Raw genomic sequence first — 15,926 nt, 5'->3', positions numbered from 1 at the left:
CAAAAACACTGGCTAGGAAAACACGGGGTCACGCGCGGGGCAGGCGCCAAACTGGCCAGAGCCAGGGGAGAGGCGCTAAAGGCGGGGCTGCTATGGGGCGGGGCGGGGCGGGGCGGGGCGGGGCCGGGCAGGAGGAGGCCTGGGGGCGGCTTGGGTGTCACCACCAACCCGCTCCGGCCGGAAACTGGCGCTAGTTTCCGGCCGGACGGCCGAAAGCCACCGATCCTGAACCAGTCGCCGGAGTCGGAGTGGCGACGGGGTGTGGAGCAGGCAAAAAAACCACTGGGGGAGGCCAGTCCTGATCAGTGCCGTCTGGCTCCAGCTCCTGATCCTGTGCGGAGCAACAGCCGCGGTCGCAGTCTCCGCCACCGCCTCCGCCTCCATCGTCGTCGGGGGAGGGGCCAGCCGGACCCCGGGGTCACAGCCGAGGAATGAGGAGAGGCGGCCGGGCCCCGCGCTCCGCCCCGGCCTAGGGCCTTGCCCCGGGAGTCGCGAGGGTAACGGAGCCCCCTGCCCTGTCACCCTCCCCCCCGTCTGCTCCCGCCCCTCCCGTCTCTTGAGACTCCCAAACTCCGACCCTCTGATCTCCACTGTCCCCCTTCTCCTTTCTGATTATATTTCACCCGGAGCCACCGCCTCCCGGCACCCCCTCCTCGCCCCGACTGTGCCTTGCTTCGTCCCAACCTTTTCCCCGTTACTTCTCCCTTTCACCTGCGTCCCGTGTTCCTCGCTCCCACCCCGGTTCCTGGCTTCTCTTCCTAAGCTGTGCTGGGCAGTTTGGACGGTCGCCCCCTTGTCAGCGAGACTTTCGGGGAGGGATGGTGGAGTTTTAAGGTGGTTAAGAGTGCGGAGCCCCTGTCCTATCCCTGTAGTAAGATAAAGTTCATTGTAAAGTCTGAGTATAAAAGTGCAACTAAAAGAAAACAAGCTTGTTCTCCCCTGTAGATAGACAAAATGAGGTGCGTCCAGGAATGGAGGAAGGGAGCGAAAAAGAATGTGTGTGTGTGTGTGTGTGTGTGTGAGAGAGAGAGAGAGAGAGAGAGAGAGAGAGAGAGAGAAAGAGAGATCGATTGATTCTAGGGCAGGCTTATGAACTTTAGAAAAAAAGAAAAGTTGCCATGAGCCGATGGAAACTTTAGAAGCTGATGATGAGTAAGCCGGGGGCTGCGTGATCTCACTCCTCTTCTCCTAATTACTAGGTTAACGGTGTGGCTCCGCTCGGGATGTAATGGGATTTGTTTACTGGGCCGGCGTATTTTTAGCTTGTCGGCTCACAAGGACCAGAGCTCCGAGTCTCTGAGTCTCCCTGAGTCTCTGACTCTTTCTCCGTCTCCCCGCCCGCCCGCTCCCTCTGTCTCGTCTAGGTAGTCTGTCTAAACTGGGTGGTTCCTCTGGGCACAAAACGGATAGGAAATTAAGTTGAAAGAAGTAGACTGGTGAAATTATATGTAAGAGAGTCTCCGCCACACTCTTCAGGGGGTTTCCTTTCGTAAATGCAAAAGCAAGAATTAGCAGAATTTGTTTTTTTAACTCATATTTTTATATAAGAATTTATTATTTTCCTCATTTTTATAACTATGTAAAATGCCTTTTAGAACAACCAGAAGCTGGTAATTTTTCAGTCTTTGGCTTGTCCTCTATATGTTTAGGAGGTCCTTGAGGAGGTTGGATCCCTTTGTCTTTCAGAATCTGTTTCCAAGGTGGAAAAGGGCAAGAAGAGGTAGTCGTGAGGCTAGTCCAAAAAGGTAGCAAATCCTAAGTTTTTAAAAAACATTTAGAAAATTTCTTTCCTAGTGAACGAGACTGCATTTCTTGTGGGGTGGAGAAGACAGCAGGAACAAACTGGGTGACTAGGGAGAATCAAACTTATAATTAAACATTTGCTGTGCATAATTTACAAATGAATACATTATAGGCAGACAATTATACTCTTTGTCCTCATTGTTTTTCTGAACAGTTCTTTTAAAGTTTAGGAACCAACCTGCTGTGCTAGTCTATTGATATTTTGAAGGCTGATCAGAACTGTAAAATAAATGAAATTGATGTTGCTTATCTGGAGTGTGAATGCCACTCTTGTTCTAATTTCCACTCTTTACCCCGCATGCCTCAGAGCACCTCCCTGAATAAGTGGCCAGTTACTATGTACTTAGTGATCGCAAATGAATACAAATATTAGCTCATGCTAGGAATAATTGAGAAGGTAAATATGCTGAAAAGATCTTCCAAAACTGGAATAGATTATCTTTCAATTTTTTTTCCATTTCGGATTATCAGCACCTTTCTGCCGATAATTATCCATTAACATGAATAATTTAGAATTGAACAGATATCCACTTTGGGCATTAAGCATTCAAGCAGGAAGGAAAGATGGAAGGAAGATAATTCCCAAACTATTACTAATTTTTTGTTGTTGCCTGACTTATCCCTTTCATTTAATGCCAGAGACTCCCTTGTGGGAAAAAAAAAAATGTAAACCTTTGCCAGGGAAAGGGCTGTCTGCTGACTTGTATAAGGCAGGCTGAACAGTAATGAATGGTAATTTTAGTTGGACTTGGTGGAGTTAGGTCACCAACAACTTGGAAATACTTCCTTAATCTCTTACTTTTGGGGACCCCTGTTGAAAAAAGATTGAATTTGGAGGGTAAGATCAAATTTTTAAAAATCACAATCACCTTCCCTGAGTCTGTTGACTATTAATAATTGTTTTAATTTCTGAGTCGGTGGATGCTGATTTTTTTTTTTTTAAAGATTATTTATTTATTTGACAGACAAAGATCACAAGTAGGCAGAGAGAGCAGGCAGAGAGAGAGAGAGGAGGAGGAGGAAGCAGGCTCCCCGCTGAGCAGAGAGCCCGATGTGGGGCTCAATCCCAAGACCCTGGGATCATGACCTGAGCCAAAGGCAGAGGCTTTAACCCACTGAGCCATTCAGGTGCCCCGGTTGATGCTGATACTAGTGATGTCTGGGAAGTTCTAGTTATATCAATGAGATAAATTAGGGAAGATTTTGGAATCAGCAAAATTTGAAATGGAATTGGAGGCTGTGGATTAGAGTCATAAAGAGGCATGGCCTGTGAAGTTAGATAGAACTTGGTTCAAATCTTGATTATGGCATTTACTATGTGACCTTGGACAATTTACTTCTCCATCCTTATTTATAAAATATGTATGAGCATTCAAGCAAATTAAATAGTTATTCTTTGTTAGGAGTATAAGAAAAGAACAGTGTCCCCAGGCAGAAAGTGTATTTATGTCTATTTATATCAACTTCCTCTTACATTTATTATTTGGTGGCTGGTGGAGTGGGAATTGAAGCAGTTGAATAAGTAGGAATAAGCCTAGGGCAGCCTAATAGTCTGCCACTATTCCCATTTCTCAGAAATCGTTGTTTGGGGTTTCGAGATTCAATATATATAACCATATGATGGAGTAACAGTATTAAAAATAAAATTTCGGATTGTTATGGGGGCACTGTGGGCCAGTTGTAAAGTTTTCGAGCTTCTCAAGCATGCTCAAGCATGCCAAGGATCCTGGCAGATCCTTGTGAGGCTCCCTCTTTTACCCAAACATTCATCCCATCAAGGAAGAATTTTGAGAAAGTGCTTCGAATTGTGGCTTCAGCAGCGTCTTCCTATGGAAACTTAGGAACTGTGAAATCTCAACAGCCGCTGATAAATTCAATTAATTAAAATCTGTGTAACTGGAATATAGATGCAGGACAGTTGTGTGAATGCCTGAACTCAGTTGATTTTTTAATATGAGAGAAGAAAGTTTTTTTTTTTTTTTTTAAAGATTTATTTATTTGAGAGAGAGAGAGAGCACCCGCAAGCACGAGCACAAGTGGGAATGGCAGTGGGGGAGGGAGAGAGAATCTCAAGCTGACTCCATACTGAGTGCCGAGTCTGACACAAGTGCAGAGTCTCACACAGGACACACATGACCCTGAGATCATGACCTGAGCTGAAACCAAGAGTCAAATGGTCAACTGACTGAGCTACCCAGGTGCCTCTGGGCTTTGTTTTGTTTTTAAGTAAGGAATCCTTGCTGAATAATGATTGAGCATTCTTGTGGATTAAGCTGTCTCCAAGCTCCAGTGACAGGCTTTGGGAAGATAGAAAGGATATAAAGACAAGTGTCCTTGCCTTTGGGACAGGGGTGGGGTTGTGGAAGGTGGTATCTATAAATGGGAAGGCACATTGTTACAAGCTTTAACATTTAGGACACAACATATAAACAGAACCAAGTTTAATGTGCTGCAAATGGAATATGTAAAGGCTAGAAAACTAGAAGTAAGAGAATCTGTGAAATTAATTAGGGAAGATTTCTGAATCAGCAAAATTTGAAATGGACTTGGAGGCTGTGGATTAGAGTCATAAAGAGGCATGGCCAATGGAGGTAGAACTTGGTTCAAGTCTGGACTGTGTGATCTTGGACAATTTACTTGTCCATCCTTATCTATGAAATATGTGTGAGCGTTCAAGTAAATGAAATAGCTGTTCTGTGTTAAGAGTAAAAGAAACTGAAAGATCTTCCAGGCAAAAAGTATAGAATGTACAGTGTGCAGTGGTGGTATGAATGACTAAGTTGTGTTTGTTGGGGTAATAAATGAGAGGGACTGGAGAGAATGTGGGTGGTAAAATCATGGGTAGAGCAGGCAAGAGGGTGGAGGGGACTCAGAGGCCAGACTCTGTTGGGTGTTCATGGTAGGGTCAATAGAGTCATTGTAGGTCCTTGAACAAAGGATGAATTTAAAAAGTGTTGGGCCTTCTGGTCCAGGAACTCAGGGGCAAAGAGTCAGGCAGGCACCGGTACATTGTAACTCTTCGGTTTCTCTTCTGGACCATCTTGGCCTAAAGGGATCATCCAGGAGACAGAGGATTCTTGTAGAAGTTTTTGTCTTCACACTTTACTCACTATGCTGAGCTCTGTTTGTGCTTGTCTCACATTGTACTGTGGGCCTGTAGGCTGTGGCTGCCTTATCTTCAAGAGCTTATGGTAAGGACAGTATCATGTTTTAAGGGCATTAACTTCCAGTTATCTCTGTTGTAGGGTACAGTAATGTTAAGTAATTCAGAATTTAATATGAAAATTTCTTGGTTTGAAAATGCATAATTTTCTTAAGCCAGATTTATTTTAATGTTTTGAGGATCATATTGATGTTGAAATGAATCTGTGTTTCTAAGCCTATATTACCTGATGGTGAGGAGTGTATATACTGATGGTGAAGAACAGTCAAACTTGGTTTAAAGATTATGCCTCAGAAATCCTGTAAATTGGGTAATTCATTTATGGATAATTAAGACTGGATTATATGAGTATGTTAATGAAGACCAGTTTCTTTTCAAAATCTGTGCAGGTCTATTGTGACCACTTAGGTTGTCTGCCTTATGCCTAAGCGATTTATAAATGATGTCTGTGTTATAGTCAGAGTGAGTGTTTACTCACAGTATCTGGAGGAATCCTATTTTGTTATGTTGCATCGATGAAGATGAAGGTGGCTTTTTCAGAGCACTTGGGCTTTGTAGAGGCTCTTCCAGATAGTGACTCTGCCGAAAAAACTGTCAGGTTTTTCCTCCTGAAATTAAGTTGTTTGAAAATATGGCTAATTTAAAAAAAAAAAAAAAAAAGGAATGAGTAGCAGTGTTCACATTTAATAAACACAGGATCACATGCTTGTTCTTCCAACCTTGTTCTTTCAGTTGACTTGCTTTCCTTCATCCCTGCCTACCCTCTACCTTCTCACAGTCATTACCAAACTATGTGCTTATGATGTCATGAGCACAGGATTATTATTTACCTCTTGAGTCAGGAGATTGTAGTATTTTTGAGGGGAGATCAGAGGTGGAAGTCAGGAATCTTAATTTATATAGTTTAGTTCAGGATTATTTTCAACTGTGTTTTTTAGGTTTCTGTCTCATCTTTTTATTTCTCTAAGAAATAGTTTTGGATAGAAAAAATTACTGAGCTATTATTTTTGGTGACCTGTGTTGAGTTCAATTTTATGTTAGGTAATGTGGAGGATTAGGAAAAATGATTTTGTGCCTTTGAGGCGTTTACAGTCTAGTTGGGAATAAGGAGTATAGGAAGGGGTGAATACCTATTGAACCTCTGATATGCCAGACAAAGAAAAAAAAGAAGAAGAAAATGAGAAATTATATTATCGATTGCACAGTATAGATCTCATATTGTATGTCTTTGGGGACAAGAGCACTCAGGTAGTTATGAGTGCTATCACAGAGGAATTGTAACTTACTTCAGATCTTAAAAAAATAAAATTGTATCAAGTACAAGGGGTGAAGATGAAGCATTTAACAACAACAACAACAAAGTCATTTCATTTTGGAGCTGAGAAGGATCAAGCAAAAGCCTGGACTAGGCTTGGGTGTTCCTGGGGCAGTGATGAGACTGACCTGAGCAGGTTGGTTTAGTTGGTTTGGAGCTGTGTTTTAGAGGGGTCTTAAAAGGCAGGCTTATAAATTGAGATTTTTAAATCATAGAAAATAGTGAACCACTGTGAATTTTTGAGGATAGTAATAGCAATATGATGATAGTAGAAAACAGGTGGGCTGGGAGGGAAGGGAGATTGGCTCCTTGGGTGTATGAGGTGATGAAACCTGAGCTAGAGTTGGGGTGTGGGTTGAGATAAGGCGAGAAAGAGGGAAAAAGAGATTGTTAAGTAAAAATTAAAGTCAGTGACGACTAGATGTAGCCGATGAAGGAGAGTGATCCATCAAGTATGACTTTAACATGTTAAGCTCGGGTTTCTGAGACATTAAGATCAGGAAATTAGGAAGAATTCCTCATTTTTTAGGGGAATTTGATGAGTTCAGTTTGAAAGGTATTGGATGAGAAGTAGGAATGAAACACCCAAGAGAAAGCTGACCCATTTGTTAGATGAACCTGAAGCTGGTGGAGAGTAGAGGCAGGGGTTAGTATTTTTGGAAGCGCGGTTTTGTGGCTGCTCAGCATGGATGTGGGAGCTGTAGCCAAGGGAATGAATAAGCTCTCTGATGACTAGAGTTTAGGGAAAGAGCAAAAGACTGGGGATAGTGGTAGAGTGATAGACACTATTCTACACTCTTCGGGCCATCTTAATTGACTTCTTCTTTGTCCTTTCTCATTTTCTGTTCCTTTCCTCCCAATGCCAGCAAACCTCCCTTGAATGTCTCTTTCTGTCATAGGCACTGAGGAAACAGATGAGTCAGACAAGGTCTCTACCTACAGGGAGTTACGGGCCCAGGGGGAGGAGACAGATGCATAAATATATAGATGTCATGAAGTGTAGCTGTTGTTGAGATAGAAGTACGTAGGGGGGATGGTAGGGACCTAAAGGTCAGTTCTGCCTTGGGCATGCAGAGGTTGGAAAGTGCCTCCGAGAAGAGATGACATTTGAGATGAGTCTTGAAAGATGAGTTAAGGGTGTAGCCTACAGAAGACAGGGAGAAGTACACTCCAGGCTGAGAAAACAACATGAGTAAAAGCTTAAAGGAACGAAACAGCCAGACTTCTTCAGGTAACTTTTAAGTAATGATTGTGGCTGGAGGACAGGGTTGGAGGGCAGGGATAAGGCTGGAGAAGTAGTTAAGGCTGATCATGGACAGCTTTAGCTTGTGCTCCAGTATGATGAGCATTTCAGGGTTTTTAAGCATCGAGTGGAGAATTAAGTTTCACGTTGTAGAAAGATTATTTTGTCAGTGGTGTAGGGCATACATTGGAGAGGAACAGAGCAAAAGGCTTTTTAAGTACCTTTATTATGCTTAACAGTAACAGTTCTTATTGAGTGCTGGTATTTGTAGACTCATGGAATCAGAGAACTATAGGGACTGTTTTAGTCTCCCATTCATTTTCAGAGGACATACCTGAGATTTACTCAGGGTCACAGAAGCAGTTTTGTGATAGCTTCGTCTGGAATTCCATTTCCAGTGGCTATAATGTGGTTGGAGATTAATAAATATCATTTCACCTCGCTGATCCTCTCGTGTCCCATTCCAGTGTTTGTTACATCCTGCTACTCCTCATTGTGCTAGAAGACATTCCATTCCATTGTTGTTTTTACCAGTCCGAAGTGAATGGTGGCATTTTCCCAGGTCTGAATGAGGAAGATCTGCCCTGAGAGTACCTCAGGGAATAGGGCTTTTGAGCTGAGGCAGTTGGGTGCCCTGGAGGGGAGTGAATAGGATGATAGGGTTATTCATCTTTAATGATGCAGATATAGAAGAATGTCAAGTTATTTATTTTACTGAATGTGCAGATGTAATTATCTCTCTTGCTAAGTTCCCTTCAAGTTCTTTAAAACTTAATTTTAAATTGTGCCAGTGAAACTTTGGTAGAAGAAATAAATTGGTTATTCACAAAAAGGATATTTATCTTAAAAAACAAGATTTGTTTATTACATTTGTATTCTAAGTCTTCCTTTCCTGTGTTTTTAATTTTATTGGAGATATATATATATATCTCCAATTTTATATATACATTTTATATACAATTATATATATAAATTATATGTACATACATATATATATATATATATATATATATTTTTTTTTTTTTTTTTTAAAAGCAAGCACTTGGCCCAACCTGGGGCCTGAACTCATGACACCCAGATCAAGAGTTGCATGTTCTACCGACTGAGCCAGCCAGGTGCCCCTTCATTGGGTTTTCATGAAGGGAAATTGTTTGGATTTGAAGTGCTAACTTTAAACTTGGGTTTTATGTTTTAGTCATTTTGCTGGAGAAGAACAGGACAGGATAGAAGGATATCTTAGAGATTCTTAGACTACCCTGAGGAAAGTTGGGACACAAGGGGGTGTGGAAGGATGGGTACCTTTCTTTTTTTTTTTTAAGTTTTTAAAAATTTATTTGACAGATAGAGAGATCACAAGTGGGCGGAGAGGCAGGCAGAGAGAGAAGGGGAAGCAGGGTGCCCGCTGAGCAGAGAGCCGGTGCCGGCCTGATTCCAGGACCCTGAGACCATGAACTTAGCTGAAGGCAGCGGCTTAACCCCCTAAGCAACCCAGACGCCCTGGGATGGGTACCTTTCACTGATAAGTCTTCCTCAAAACTTAACTGAGTTATGATTTCTTTACTCTTTGCTCTGGGCTCTGTCCACATCTTCTTCAGAGATGGGCCTTAGTTTGGAAACTATCCACTTTAGCAGAATTGCCAATTCTTAATTCTTTCTCAAGTGGGCAAGGGTACATTTTGTTTTTGTTTGTGAGTGTTTTGGGGAGAGGAGGGGAGAGAGGAGGCACGGAATAACTACTCACAGTGAGTCTTTATCAGAATTCCTATGTATCTGGAAATTTACTTGGCTTTTTTGGGGGAGGTGGGGGGGGGCGATGACTTGGTTACACTGGCATTTATGTTGTGTCGGTTCGTGGTTATCGCTCCCCTCGGATATCTGATTTAGGATGGCAGTAAGAACTTACTTCTTGTCCATATCTGTCAGACTTCACCCCACCCTGTTCTGAGTACCCTCTGTGCACTCTCTGAGGGATATGAAGGATCTTGTTCTGTAGAAAGCTGAACTAATCAAGTGTTACCTGAAAGTTTGGGGGAACCATCTTGCTCCTCCTGACTGTTATTTTTGGGTTAGTGATTTCACTGTTTTTCTATTCACCTGGCCCTTTCTTAATTTTAAAATTTTGAATAATAAGATATTTTGAATATTTAGAAAAGTCCAGGGGAGAAAAAATCCCAACATTTTGAGCACCTAACCCAAATTTAATGGATATTAACATTTTGTCATACTTGTCTTAGATCTCTAACTCTGTTTAAGATATAATGTTAAATATAGCTAAGTCCTACTATGCTTCCTTTCCCCTTTCCTCTTTCTTGGGAAATGACTACTGGTCTGATTTACTATCTGTCATTCAATTCCATGTTTTATACTTTTTTTTTTATATATTATGTATACACAAACAACATATAGTTTTGAAATCTTACATAAACAGAATTGTATTGTATGTATCCTTTTGCAGTTTTTTCCTCAACATTTTTTTTTCAGATATGTCTTCATGTAGATCTAATTTACTTGATCATCTAATCTTTAAGCCTCTTACCTCCATTGCCCTTTTCACTTGTCCTGTTAAAAAATATCCTACCTATCAAAGTCCCCGTTTAAGTCATATTGTCCATAAAAACTTTTCCGATTTTTTTTTTTTCCAACAGGATGTGATCTTTCCCACTTCTGAATTCTATCCTTTTATTCATACTTGTCTGTTTGTAGTTGTATATTTTTGTGTTTTTGTTATTTGTGCCCTTCGGATGCCATTTCTACTACCCTATGAGCTCCTGGAATTTCTTTTATCTTCTGTGTCTCTCCTGGGGCTTGCCACAATAACTTATACATGGTAGGCATTTAGTCACTATTAGTGATTAAATGGTTAATCAATGAATTAAAAAATAAAAACCCCCCAAAAAAAATCCTTTGCACTGATGAACTGTTAGTTATGAGCATGATAATGGCCCCATTAAAATAGAGCTTATAAAGAAACATTCAGCAATGAAAATTAAATAAAATGCACATAATTGTCGAGAGTAGTCAAGACTAACTTCTTGCAAGAGATGAGCAAACATTCCCTGAGAAATGAAATGGGAATTGATTGGTGATATCATCCAATGAGGAAACTCCTGGGAATTGATCCTGATGGCATTTGTGAGGCGCTGCTCTCCTGTGGCCAGACTCATTTCACTAGCTATCAAATTCTGCTGTTGTCATCAAGGTCTTGACACCCTCACTGGCCATGGGATACTGGTGTTGAGAAAAAGCAGCCTTTCTGTTCACTTCATAAACACTGCTGGGAACCAGGAATTCTTTGGTACCTAAAGAAGAAAGCCTAATAGACACATTTGTACATATGTATGTATATATGTACGTATATGTTTAACACTTGCTTTTTTTTATTGAAACCAGATTGTATCTCCGCAGAATATTTTCATTCTAGAAGGTACAGTCCCAATATAACATTATTTCGGCCTCACAGAAGCTCTTCCCTCACTTGCCAAGTAGAAATTAAATATTAAGTGGAACTATATGAAATTGCAGTTTTGTAGGCAAAAGCAGTCAAATACTTTTGTATTTGCAGTTTTGTATGGTTAAACCATATACATCCAGTCTTGATTTTCTCTTGGCGTTCTGCAGAACGTTATCATGGACCTTTTCAAGGTGGATAATCCCAAATCCATTTATAATTCTAAAATGCATTTCTGAACTTTAATTTGTAACCAGTTTTTTTTTTTTTGTAGTTATCTTAAGCTTCAAGTTTTTTGTAAAATGTTTGTATTTCTCAGCACATATTTAGTAGATACTGGAGAAGGTTGTCGGGGACTCTGTGAGGATTGTAGGCCAGAGATAAGCCTGTAATGAAAACTTTTGCTATCAGTAGCTGCATATAATGGATTGAGTTGGCTTTAAGGAGCATTCAGTTTCTTTGAGTTGAACCTCCAGCCCGCACTTCCTGCCACCCCCATATCGTCTCTTTAAGTCTTATAAGGGAGATCAGTGGTGGGGAAAAACTATGGAAGAGAAAATTACCTGATTTTATTACCTGACCCTTGATTTTATTTGGAGGCTTAACAGGGAAGATGGTATGAGCGCTAGCTCCTGGCACCAGCCTCTTACTTTATGGTTCTCTAAGCAGTTCTTAGGTTAAGGGGACCTTGGGGTGTGGGGTGGCGTGGGGGTGGGGGTAGTTGAGAGTGAAACAACAAAGAGATAGTGGGAGTTAGCAGATACTGTGGAATAGGATTGGGGAACAGGAATGGAAAATGGGGATAGGTTTAAAAATTTAAAGAGGCTGTTTCTTCTCATCCTTCAAAACATGGCTTAGAAGTCTTTCTAACCCTTGTACCTTAACTATATCAAACTTATATCCAGGCCACATACCTGTTTGGAAAACATCATATATAGAATTCAGCTTTGAACATAACAGTTTTGTGTTCTAAAATAGTTCTTTGAAAAGTCAGGGTCATTTAAAATGAGTTGGTCTACTGTTGTCTTTTGAATCATTAATAACTCTGAGCCTTTAGTAAGTCTTGGTCTTTATGCGAAGATAGTCTCATGTGAATAACTGAGAAAGACAATGGGAAAATATCACACTGCTAACAAAAATATTTTAGACAGCAAGTTCTTATTTATTTTAAAAACTTACCTGCTCTTATGAATTCCTTTGTGAGTATTTGCTTTCATCTTCTTTGAACAAAGAGCTCACTTGGCTGAGTGTTAGACTATTCATTTTCTGAAAATCTCCATCAGCACTAAGAATGAAATTATCTGACATGAAGAATACTTGGTCCGTTTTTGATGACTAGGGGTAGAGACTTCTCAAACTCCTCAGAATTCTGAAAATAGAATTTGAAAGTTAGACTTAATATTTGCTGCATCCTGGTTTCTTTGGTTGCCTAAAATAAATTCCTAGCTATTTGGCACAAGGTGACCTCTTGTTTTAACAACATTAAGTTCCTTCTCTCTCACATCATCTTTGAAGTTTTTTGTAATATGCTAGTTCATTATGGAAATTGAGATAGAAAATCATCTACATAAATTTCTCTTGTTGTTTGCTGCCAGCTTGAGACTATAAATTCCTTTCTACTGAATACCTGCTGTGTACCAGAATTTGGACAACATGCTCTAAGGAGATGCTAAGGAAGTACTACCCAGCAAATAAACTAAATAAGTAGTAGGAGAATTGGCCCCTTGGGAATTTGTATTCTGTGTTAAATGGGAAATAGTTACATATACATAAATAGATATATAGAAAAAAAGAAAGATGAGAAACAAATATAACTATGGAGTAGTATGTATACTATCTAATATATACTAGTATATACTATCTAGTATCTAGATATCTAGACCAGATAGATATCTAGATATAGATATATAGATACTAGATAGTATCTACGAGTATATACTACTATATACATACAGTGTTTTAGAACTGAAGGGAAATTTACATATTATCATTTTCTAGATAAGGAAAATGAGGCCCAGAAAGTTTGACTTGTCCAAGGTAGTAGTTACTCTGAACAGCAAACATTTTATTGAATATTTGCTCTCTGAAAATTTAGGCTTCAGTAAACAAAGAGTTAAAGTCATGAAGAACTTAATTAGTTGTGAAGACTGCATTATTTGCGTAAAAAGATGAATAATAATACGAAGTCATGGATACAAAGTGTCAAGTGAGGAGTACAGTTGTCAGAATTACTTTTTTTTTTTTTTAAGTAAGCTCTGTTACCTATGTGGGGCTTGAACTCATGACCCTGAGATCAAGGGTCGCATGATGTGTACCAACTGAGCATGCCAGGTGCCCCAGTAATTATATAGACGTTTAGAGGGAATGGGTAGGGGAAAATTTTATACTTAGGCTAATCTAGATCTTAGCGAAGAGAGGAGACTAGGTAAGTTCAGAGGGCTAGGCGTGAGAACAGTGAGCATTCAGAAAGCATTTAAGGCATGAGAACAGTGAACTATGCCTGCTTTGTTTTGAGGGTAGAGAAAGTAGACAAGCAACAAGATTAATAAAGTTGGAGAGTTAGGTAAATAGGAGAGGGTCTTAAATCTCAGGCAGAAGAATTTGGTTTATACTTACAGTGAAAAATCACCAAGCACAGAACTTTATATGTAAATGAGTATTTTAGGAAAATGAATTTCAGCTGTGCAGTGTAAAGTGGAAGAAGACCAGGTAGAGCGGTTATGATAGTCCTGGGGGAAGGAGTCTCTACAGGGGTTAGAGTAATGGAGAGAGAAAGGAGAGTCCAGTGATTTGAAGAAAAGTAAATAGAATTTGGTAACTGCTTTTTTTTTAAGATTTTATTTATTTATTTGACAGAGAGTACAAGTAGGCAGAGCGGCAGGCAGAGAGAGAGGGAGAAGCAGGCTCTCCACTGAGCAGGGAGCCCAGTGTGGGGCTTGATCCCAGAACCCTGGGATCGTGACCTGAGCCAAAGGCAGACGCTTAACTGACTGAGCCACCCAAGCACCCCTGGTAACTGCGTTTATAGAAGAGTAGATGATAATAATGCGTGTGTTCTCCATCTGGGTTGTAGCAGTAAAGGAGCTGGGTTTGGCTGGTTTCTAATGCATCTGCTCTTCAAAGGGATGCTTCGGTGGAAGCCTTTCAAGAGCCCTGAGTCTAGCCCAACATTCTCAGGTGATACTGAATACATATTTTAAATGACCGGTTTAAGTTTGCACACGTCCTAAGTTAGTAGAACTTGGTGTAGAGCCCATTCTTTTGACTCTTGGCCAGTGCTCTGTTATATCCTATTGCTTAAGAGGAGATGAGACAAGTGGTTAAAAACACAGAGGAAGATGCCTGGGAAGTGAAATGCGAAGTTGAAGAGCACATCATGATGAGGTTTACCCACAAGCCGTTTCAGTTCTCTTAGGTTTTCCTTATCTTCAGACAGTACATGTGTATACTGTCGGGCTCATGAGGCAACAGTGACCCGAGTTCCTTAGAGCTGTCTTCTCACATTCAGTTCTTCGTAGTCAAGGAAAAAGATTCCTTCCGATTTTGGATTTAATTGCATATATTCTCTGATTCCCCATTTTGAAGTGAAATGTCTTTTCCTCTGCATGTAGATAGGTTGCTGTGGTTACAGGCTGTAGGTGAGGTAGCCTCAAAAGGCCCCATCAGTCTTTTTGGAGTAAAAGGAGGAGGAGAGTTTTGGACCCAAATCTTTCAAGCTTATTTACCGTGTCAGCAGTTAAGAACAATTTAGTTACACAGATCTTATTACCTAAAAAGGTTGGTAAATACTGTGAATCAATAGAGTGTTTTCGCTAATGGGAAGTTTTTGGAGAATTAAATAGTCTTATAAAAAATCCTTTATATTTGGTTTTTAAATACATAGTCTGGTTTATTTAAGATGTAACTCAGTCTCACTTCTTTTCCCTTCTGTTTTCCTTTCCTTCCCTTTTCTTTCCCTTTTCTTATTCTGCCGGGCTTGTATCTGGTATTAACAGATAACCTGAAGACTCAAAATAGCGTTATCTGGATCAACTAACATTTATTATGTACCTACTACAAGGGTCTCTTATTTAATTTCATCTGATAAGATGAAATATTCCTAGATTTTATGACTAGGGCCCTAGTAGTAAACATTTTGCAACACTGGGGTTCTATAGTTCTTTTATTTTATTTTATTTTTTATTTTTTTTAAAGATTTTATTTATTTATCAGAGAGAGAGAGGGAAGAGAGCGAGCACAGGCAGACAGAACGGCAGGCAGAGGCAGAGGGAGAAGCAGGCTCCCTGCTGAGCAAGGACCCTATGTGGGACTCGATCCCAGGATGCTGGGATCATGACCCGAGCCGAAGGCAGCTGCTTAACCAACTGAGCCACCCAGGCGTCCCAGGGGTTCTATAGTTCTTACCGCATTTTAATCCTTGCCACGACTCTTCTGTTATTAACTTCTGACCTGGCTGGGAAGTAAAGGGAAGAAAACTTTACTCTTTAATAGTGAGACCCTACCATGAGTTATACTAAGTACTTTATATATCACCTCACTTAATACTCATAACTGTTCAATAAGGTAGATACTCTTGTACCTATTTACAGATTAATTCATCTAACATATTTATTACTGTTAATAAAGATATTTACCAGTTCAGCCAAGATACTTAAGTATTGTTGAAATTGCTCAGTGACCATCAGATGAGGTCCCTGCTAAGGCACAGAGAAGTTAAATAACTTGTCCAAGGTCACACAGCAAGATAGTGACAAAGCTAAGATTTACATACAGATCTGGTGAATTTCAGAGGGAATGTATGCAACTACTCTAACATGCTGCCATTTATATATATTGCATGTTCTCTGTGATTACTTAAATAAATCAAATTATAAAGATGGGTGCGTCTCCCAGTATTTCTTTGTTTAAAAAATTTCTCCATGGGGTGCCAGGTGGCTCAGTCTGTTAAGCTTCA

At 40.3% G+C, this 15,926-nt stretch overlaps 1 protein-coding gene across 1 annotated transcript in view; it reads left to right on the top strand.

The window, feature by feature from the left end:
* Positions 1-230: 230 nt before the first annotated feature.
* OTUD7B (OTU deubiquitinase 7B) overlaps positions 231-15,926 on the top strand; it is a 56,668-nt gene continuing 40,972 nt past the window's right edge. Inside the window, exon 1 of the mRNA XM_032360815.1 lies at positions 231-497. The gene's annotated coding sequence lies outside the window, so the exon portion shown is untranslated. The remainder of the gene's footprint in view (positions 498-15,926) is intronic.

Source organism: Mustela erminea, chromosome 10 (assembly GCF_009829155.1).
Source record: "Mustela erminea isolate mMusErm1 chromosome 10, mMusErm1.Pri, whole genome shotgun sequence".
NCBI lineage: Eukaryota > Metazoa > Chordata > Mammalia > Carnivora > Mustelidae > Mustela > Mustela erminea.
This window is presented reverse-complemented; position numbering and strand designations above follow the sequence as displayed.